The sequence below is a fragment of the Gavialis gangeticus genome, unplaced genomic scaffold (assembly GCF_001723915.1).
Source record: "Gavialis gangeticus isolate Ggan-Ray unplaced genomic scaffold, GavGan_comp1, whole genome shotgun sequence".
Classification (NCBI taxonomy): domain Eukaryota; kingdom Metazoa; phylum Chordata; order Crocodylia; family Gavialidae; genus Gavialis; species Gavialis gangeticus.
The window spans coordinates 24813468-24822888 of record NW_017729033.1 but is presented as its reverse complement, the minus strand read 5'-3'; positions in this window follow the sequence as shown (position 1 = coordinate 24822888).

The window sequence follows — 9421 nt, the reverse complement described above, 5'->3', positions numbered from 1 at the left end:
AGGAACATCTTGGAGGTAAGGGTAGGACCTATGGGAATGGCAGGAGGCTCCTGGTCCTGAGTATGACTTGAAAGTCCACCTGATGGTAAAAGATCGTCTGGTGGGGCTGCCTGTGGTGGCTCCCCAGAAATGCCAGGCCAGTTGCCTCCCCAGTGAAAAGCAAGTCCTTATAACCCTGGCCCTACTACCCGGTGGAGTGGTTATGGAACAAATAGTGGGATCAGGCACACTCAGGGAAAGGCACCTAAGTCCCTGGGGGTGTAAGACCCCAAACCCCAGGAAGGGGGCATAGAGTTAGCCCCCAGTGAGGGGGTAGAGAGTAGCCCCAGAAAAAGGGGCCTAGTGCCCGGTGAGGGGCTAGTAGCTAGAGTCAGCCTAGTATTAAGTGCAAGGACCATCACCCATAGAGTAGACTGCAGGAGGCATCCAAAGGGCTGTGGGAGGATTTCTCAGAGTGGAAGTAGGAAAGCCTGATGGCTTGAAGGGGCCACTCAAGAGGAGCAGGGCAGGTTGGTAGTGGCCCAGTGAGGGGCAGAATGAATGAGGCCCTGTGAGAGGGGGAGGAGTGTATGTATAGTGTGTGAGAGGCCCAGCAAGGGGCAGAGTTTGGCCTGGCTTCTGGCTGGAGCAGCTAATAACATTGGATGCCATCTGCGAGGCATAGGACACAGGAAGGGGGTAAGGGAAGATCAGAGCCATGTGTAGACCCCATGGCATCAGGGCATTAAATGGGCAGCCTCAAGCTTGTTTTATCTTGTATTATTGAACAGCAAGTTGTGACAGGAAAGACAGGGAGGACTGCCCTAAACAGAGGCGTAGGCCAGCATTGCAACTGGCAACGTGATCTTCCCCCTGTCACACCCTGTTTTACGGGATAAAATGCATGTAGTTACTATTAGCTATAAAACTAAACATACTCATTGAATTTTTCAGGGTTAGGTGCCCAAGAGTCCTAAAGGGATCAGAAATAAGATTTTGTTAGGAAAAATACAAGCTAATACTCAGAAATATGGAAGTTCAGTAGGAGGAAAAACACTGTAAAGCTGTAGTGATAGAATGATTAATAGTAGGCTCAGACTTGGATATGAATAGAGATCTGTCTAAGATTATGGGAGTAATAAGTAATAATGATAATTGTATGATTAGGGGATATTTTTGCTTTTCATATGTAGATTGGAAAATTAAGACTACCAATAATGGAAGGGCTTGGATATTCTTGGACAAAGTAGCTGAAAGATTTTTGATCACTGGGTCAAAAAAAAGTGACAGTATTTTACATAAAGCTTTTGTAAGCAATTGAAATTTGAATGAAGATGATCATGAAATATAATCTTGGAACAAGCAATCGTGAACTGACTCAGTTCATTTTAATGGCAAAATAGATGGAAATAGGTTTATAACGTATGTTTGGGGCTTCAGAAAGGCAAATTTTGTGAAACAAAGGAAATTAGCTATTGACATCAACTAGACTCAGGAGCTCAACTTGGATGAGGGAAAATGCATATGTTCAGCCTTGATGTCTATGAGCTGGTGGGACTTCTCTGTTGTTACTGATGGCAGAGAAGTAAACCTTAAAGGTGTAGGCCTTAGGATAGCAAGATAGACCTTTAGAAAACAAGTGTCACTGTTCATCACACCCACAGATTTATTTTAGGTTAATGTGTCCTGAAAAGCTATATGCTTTTACCACCTCAGCAGAGTGCTTCTGCTCTTTGCAACAGAACACCTATGATTATCATTTCTCATTTTGATACCTACAGATTTTCACTCGATATTTTCATAAACACTTTCCTTCCAATTAAAGAGGACTGGATAAAATGATGGAGAATACTAACCCAGTTTAAAAATTAGACATTTATTGGGAAGGTAGAATTTTATCCACAATTATTAATGCAGCTTGCATTTATCTATCCACAGCCCCATATTACTCACTGTTCAGATATATATGTTTGGCTAAATGGCAATTTGCTTTTAGCCTTGACTGGCAAAGCAGAGTAGTTTTCTTGTTAATCATCATCCATTAATGCTTATCCAGCTGAAAGAGACACGGCATATGACACCCCTTGCTCTCTAGCACTGATGCTGTAAAATGAGAATAATTAGAGGAAATCGATAATGAAGAAGAGAATTAGCTCCTGGTATAGGGAAATTTATTTATAATGCAACCAATTGGATATGTGAACTGTGAGCCAGTTCTTTGTTTTTCTGAAAGATTTTTTGTTTCCCTTATTCATTCATATAATCATAGGAATCCTAGTAAAAAAACAAATGGAGAAAGAAAACATCTTTTCAAATGGATACATTTAATTTGTTTTTGTTTAGGCCTGGTTACCACAATACCCTTTTCCAACATATTGATTCTCTCTTTCTGTTAGCAGGAGTAGTAACACTAGTAATGTTTTTGTTGCCTTTACTTTGAGACAGCACATGTTTTATTACCAGAAAAGTGCTAGATTGCCCTTGTCACATAATACAGATAGTTTGCAGGACAGTTTGGAAAGGCAGGGTATATGTTTTCTCATTCAAATTCAAGCCTTGTTGAGTGCATGTAAAACATGCTTTTGAAGAGCTATTAGCCTTTGCTGAAAATAAATTCTAATGTAAATAAGGAAGAATACTCATGATCTGATCATTTATCTTTTAAAAATAGAAAATATCACATTACAATCTACACATTATCTTACCATGAATGCAAATTCTTGCAAATTTCATATGTTTACAATATGCAGGGTTACATTTCTACATAAGCTAAAATGTGAAAAGAATGTATATTACAACAAAATAGGATGTAGTGTTCCAACTTATGGGCCCACATGTACTGAAATTGCTTAGGCAGCAAACTCTTCTGCAATAGATTACAACTATTGGTTTTTATAGGATCAAATTTCATTCCCCGCTGTAACTAGACAGTGTGTCATTTTTATCTTTTCATATGGTTTGATGATTCTGAGCATATTAATGGTCAGAGCTGACTGTTTATGGTGCTGGATAATAATTTTCCTCCAAAAAAAAAGAACAAGTTGCCCTTTTTTCTTTATGATTTGTTTATTATGGAAATGAATGCACACATATTCCTTAGGGACAGACAGTTAAAAATCCCAAGCCTGAATTGATTTATGATTCAATCTTTGCAGGTTAGTCTAACCTGCAGAGATTGAGCCAATTTGCAAGTGGATAGACATTCACTTTTGAATCAGGAAATGCAGGCACATGCCTGCAGTGGCTCAGGATAGAAGCTGGAGGGTGCTAGAGCGAGCACCACCTTCCTTTCACAGTGCTGGGGGGGAGGTAAGGGGGGTGATCATGGCCAGGCTCTGGCAGGATGCTATGATTAGGGAGGGGTTTAAACCCCCACCCTGGCCTGCACAGTCCACAGCTGGGGTGTGCCTGAAGGGGAAGAGGGAAGCAGCCCTTGCCAGGCCTTTCCCATCTTGCTCTAGGGACAGGGAGTGTTGCCAGACCCCAGCCCCTAGCTAGCACTCTGAGGCAAAAGAGGTGGGGAGGAGGAAGTACTGCATATGTGGAGTGCATGTATCTGTTGATAATACTGAGCTTTTCAATCTCCCTCTCCCTGCTTCTTCACACTGTCTGCAGCAAACTGACAGGTACCGCATTCATTGCAAACCAAGCCATTTCTCACACCTCTCTATGTCCCCTCTTGAACACTGAGAGATTGCTGGCTTTGAAGCAAGCAGGCCAGGAGGGAGCTTATCAGCCCATCAAGAAAACAAAGCCTCTTTCATTAGTTCAAGCTCTTCTTAAACAGCTTTTCCCAAGGAAGGAGCAGAGGGACATTACCAGATTATCTCCTGATTCATTCCAAAAAGCCTTAAGTGGACACTATCCTGTTTGCCTTTGTTTCAGTGAAATTGGAAACACAAACAGAAACCTCTCAGCATTAGCTAGCATGGGGGTGGCATGGCCAGATGCTGGCTGGGGTCCATGCTACTGGGGCCCCTGCTGTTGGAGAGGGGGAATCCCTGCTTGACCAGTGAGTGAGGGGAGGGTGGGGCAGGGGGAAGCCAGGCAGACACTACTGTCTCCTGGCTGACGTCCCCCAACCCCTTCTCAGCCAGCTAGAGCTCCAGCTAGGGAGGAGAGGGGAGGGCCAGCCCTGCTCTCTGGAACAGACAGCACAGCCCAGCCCAGTCCAGGCCTGAAAAGCATTCTGGGATGCTAGGGGACTCTGATTTAACTTAAACCAGGAAAGGGTCTGGGACAGAAGTTCCATAAACCAGTTTGACCCAAATCGGCTAAGTCTGATACTACATTCAACCAGGTTTATTTTAAACCAGTTTCATGCATTTTAAAACTGTTTTTTGTGCACTGAACTTATGTTCTGTTACAGGTTTAAACCAGTTTCTGATCACTTAAATCAGTTTATGTATAACTTCTGTCCTTAGCCATCAAGAGTATCTCCTCACTGACTAATAGACCTCAAATTGTAAGTGGATATTGGAAATCCACACTGAGTGGATGTGGTTCTAGAGGATCTCATGGGGCCTGCTTCTTGGCCCTGTATTTTCTAACACTTTTTTTTATCAATCACCTGCAAGAAAACATAAAATTTTCCTGGATAAGAATTGCAAATGACACAAAGATTGGAGGAGGGTAAACGATAAGAAGGACAAGTAATTGATACAGAGCAATCTGAATCATGTAGTAAGCTGGACAGAAATGAACTATATGCATTTTAATACAACCAAGTGTTAAGACATATGTGTAGGAACAACAAATATAGTCCACACTTTAACAGTGGTGTCAAATATCCAACCCATGGGCCAAATCTGGTCCTTGAAGCTGTGTCATCTGGCCCACAGAACTCCTGGTGGGCCTTAAAATTTCAGCTGTGGTTCAAAATTCTGTTTGCCTAATGCTGACATTGCTCACCCTGCCTTGGAAATGCCAAGTATGGACCCCTATTGGACATTCACAGGGGGAGTGATGATGGGGTTAACATACGTGGTTGCCTCAGCTTTGGCAGCCATGGGCACTAACACTGCGGCCATTTGCTCTGCTGCCAGCTCTGGGTTTGGATCTGGCCTACAAAGCTCTGTAATTCCATTCTACCCACAGAGTCGACAGTTTTACCCCCGTGCTTAGAGGATAAAGGACTCTATCCTAAGAAATGGTGACTCTGAAAAGACTTTGGGGTTGTGATGAGCCATCAGCTGAACATTCACGAATATACATTTCATGAATGCAATTTTTTCAGTGAGATTTAACTGTAGTCATATGTATACAATCTTCGAAAATGTACAAATTTGTTTTCTGCTAAAATTAGTTAAGTATAAAGAATAATCATATTTCTTGAAGGCTTTCCAGTTTGTGGACCTACAGATGTGGACAGAAAATGCACTATTAAGGGGTAAGACTGGCAGAAGGTAGGTCAGAGTGACACCTTACAGACTAAAGGTGTCACTGAAAGTATGAGTCAGATTTGTCAGTACTAAGGTATAAGATTGCAAGCTTTCTGGGGCAGTGACTATAAACCTCCTGTGTTGGTTCAGCATCAGACATATTGAGGTGACTACTGGAATAAAAATAGTAACAGTAAAAGTCATTTACTATGGGATCAATATACTAAAGTAATGCTTTTAATAGGCAAAAGTTAGATCACACATTGATTAAAGAGTGTCTCTTTGCATATATTTTGCAATGTAAATATAAGAAGATACAGACATCATTTAAACAAATAAAACAAAGGGCTGTAGATGATGACAATAATGCAACCCTGAGTAGTTGAACTTGGGCTGGCTAAAAACCAATAATGTAATTCTGTTGAAACACTTCAAGGGATTTTTTTAAATTCTGTTCCAAAATAGAGGTGAAACCTTTTGAAATTTTTCATGAAATGTGAAGGGAGGATAGACGTATTCTCTATACATCACAGGGTGCTATCATTATTAGATGGGGAAAAATTGCAAAAGAACAGTCAGGCCATGTGACTTCAATAGATTTGCATTGTTCCCTAATTGAATACAGCTTTGTAAAGCTTGCCAGAAATGGCAGAATAATTTTTTGGTGGATTCCTAGCAAGGCTGGTGAGGAAGTCAGCCTTTCTCCACATAGCTTAAATACTGGAGGCTACAAATGGGAGAGGAACAGTGGAAAAAAATCCTAGTTATACCCTATCGCTCTCCATTTTAGCATCCACTCTGCCACTGTGTGACACAGGATACAGGGCAAGATGGGTTTGTAGTCTGACACAATAAATGGTAGTTCTTATGATCTTATGTTCTTACATAGCAAATGTATTCTGACCCAAAACTGAGATGTTAGAAACATCCAGAAGTAATGGCAATATTGCAAAAGAGGATGCTTCTAGCAGAAGGTTGAATCTCCTTCTGCAGAGTTGGAGTGGATGCATTTGGGACTATTTTATTATTGTTTCTAAGCAACACCACATACTGTACTGGGACCCCTGCTAAATCAATGCACAATAGTTTGCTTTCTGGAGTGTCAGCCTTGACCTGGAATTTTTTGATTCTCTTTCTTTACTTTAATAGAAGGTTGTGGGGGGGGGGTTTAAAAAAAAGAAAATTACTCAGTAGAACATACTATGAAAGGTGAATGTGACAATAAGAATTCTGAGATAGTTGTGCACACACAATAGCCACTGTTCAAATTCAAATGCCTTGGCCATTTTAGAGTATTTTTTATATGAAATAGCACATTATAGACCTATTTATTACTTACCAATTCTATAACTGAATTAGAGTTCTCCCACAGGAACATGTTCATGTGTATATAGGAGTAAGAGAGTGGGTGGGCTGGAGGGAGTGATGGGAGGAGTGTGGTTAAATAATATGGGGAAGATTTATGTAGAAAATATCTTGCTATTTTTTACTTGAAGCAGATGGTGCCAGCTGATTACCTCCATGAGCAAAGATTATACCTGTTAGTGGAGGTCTGAAGAAACCATTCTACTGTGATTATTTAGAGGTACACTATAGCTTAAAGAACTTAAGCACATGCTTTCCTGCTCTCACCACTGACAGAATAAACTGGGAGGTTTAAAGGTAAGGGGAATCCTAGTGAATTTTGTATGCGCAAGGATAGCGTACTCATTATCTTGAATTATTAGAGCTATATCTTGGCATTTATGCAACTGCCAAGTATTGTGGGTGGTGCAGACCTATGCTGGCCCGAGACTAGTGCCGGAGACACTGTGCCTTTTGCTGGCACAGTCTGTCCTAGTGCTGCTCTTTGTGCACAATTAGTTCCACCCCGCAATGTAATGGCTCCATGCCATGACTTCACTTCCTCCCCATCCCTCTATATTCCCTGCTCGGAATGGAAGTGTGAGCAGCCCTTTCTCTCCTTCATATACAGGATGCACATGTACACACGCTGCTGGCATCTACTGCACAGCCATGCAGTAGGTCTGGATTGTTTTGAGCCCCTCTGGTTCCTTGCAGCCGAGAACTGATCTCAGACAACCTAGCCCTTAGACTGCTAAACCCAGGGGATATACAGGAGATCCTCGCCATTCACGGGGGATACATTCTTGAGATCCCCATGAATGGTGAAATCCGTGAATAAGGCACTGCGTTCATGAATGCCATTTGCATTCATGCACACAGTGCCCCGGGTGGCTGGGAGGGTGGGGACATGGCTGCGCTGGCTATGGCGGGAGGGCAGCAGCAGTGGCAGGAGCCCGGCACCAGTGGCAGGAGCCCAGTGGCAGCAAGCTCAGAGCTCTGAAGGAGCTCCTGTAAGTGTATTTAAGATGCGGGTTCGGCATTTGTAAATATTTGAAACCGTGAATGCCAAACTCACGAATAGCAAGGGTTTCCTGTATCTACCCTTGTGCTTTGTTTAGTTCAATACATACAGCTCAATATATAAAGAATAATAAATTAAATGACATGCTATAGTGAGAAGTGTACTTGTTTGTGTGTGTGCATGCATGTGGGCACGTTTACATCCATATGCTTTTTGAGAGATTGTTATGTGTGTGGTTCTACCTTAATTTACTCTGCTTTGATTTTCCTCTTGACTTTAATGGATACAATTTACAGTGGGCACATTTACATGTGCAAATAATCGAGGAGCAATTTGCTCTCAAGTAAACTACTCTAGAGTGAACTCTGCTGGCCATGTGTCTACATGTGCAGGGACATGGGAGCAGATTTGCTGCTCCTAGCAGCAAACTGCTCCTGCTCCCTGCAGCCCTGCAACAGGCCCTGCTGCTGCTGGAGGCTCTGGCTACAGCTGCCTGTGGCTGGCAGCCATCTTTAAAAGGCAGCCTTTCTCCCTGACCAGCTGCTTCCCTGGCTGGGAGTAGCATTGTATACATATGACTTTGTGGACAGCAGGCAGCAGTTCTATTGCCACAGACTTTGCCTCTACGCACCATGGCTGTTCAACCCCGCAACCCTGGAAGTGACATCCAGTGCCACAGGCTCCTGCTCACCATGGTACTGACCCTGCTGGCCCACTATGGCAACTGCTGTCTGACCCAGGGCAGTTTGGACCCTGCCAGCTCCCCCATGTGCAGTTCCTGCCCGGCCAGCTTCACTGCACTGTCCCAGACCCCCCACTGGTGCACAGCTGCCACCCAGGTATTGTCCTGCCACCTGGACCCCAACAGGGATGCCAATGATGTGCTCCTGGCCACCACTGCTGGGGCCATCCATACCCTCGTGGGCTTCCAGCCCTGCCACCTCTGGGCCTGCCTGTCCAACCAAAACTGGTTGTACAGACCACCTGGGATCATAAGCAGTGTCTGGAGGCATTCCAGATGACCTGGACCACCTTCCAGGACCTCCTGGAGCAGCTCTACCCACACCTGGAGAGGCAGGTCACCACTATGCGGCAGTCCCTCCTTGCAGACACCCAGATGGCCATCTCCCTTCTTAAGCTGGCCAGGCACACTAACCTCTGCTATGTTGGCCACCTCTTTGGCATGAGCAAGGCCACTGCTGGGAGGGCCATTCTGGAGGTGTGTCGCACCCTCTAGGATGTGCTGGGACACATAGTTCCCTGAGTGCACAGCCCTCTGGAAGTGCTGCAGGGGTTCTCTGCCTTGGGCTTCCCCCGGTGCATTAGGGCCCTGAATGGAACCTACATCCCTGTCACCTGCCCATCCCAGGTGCCCATCAATACTACAGCCAGCAGGGCTTCTACTCTGTAGTGCTCCATGTCCTCATTGACCACCATGGCACCCTCATGAACATGGTTGGGCAGGCAGTGCCCATGATGCCCATGTGTTCTGCAACTCCCCCCTGCCAGCCCTCATGGAGAGCAGGCACATCACACTGGGGGTGCCAGACCTCCAGCTGGGCATGGCAGTGGTCCTGTCCCTCCTTATTCTTCTGCTGTGATTTTTCTTCTATATTCTGGGTCTCTGTAGTAACTGCTTCTTACAGTAAGTAGAAACTAAATGGTGATAACTTTGTCTTGTTCTGTTCATGGA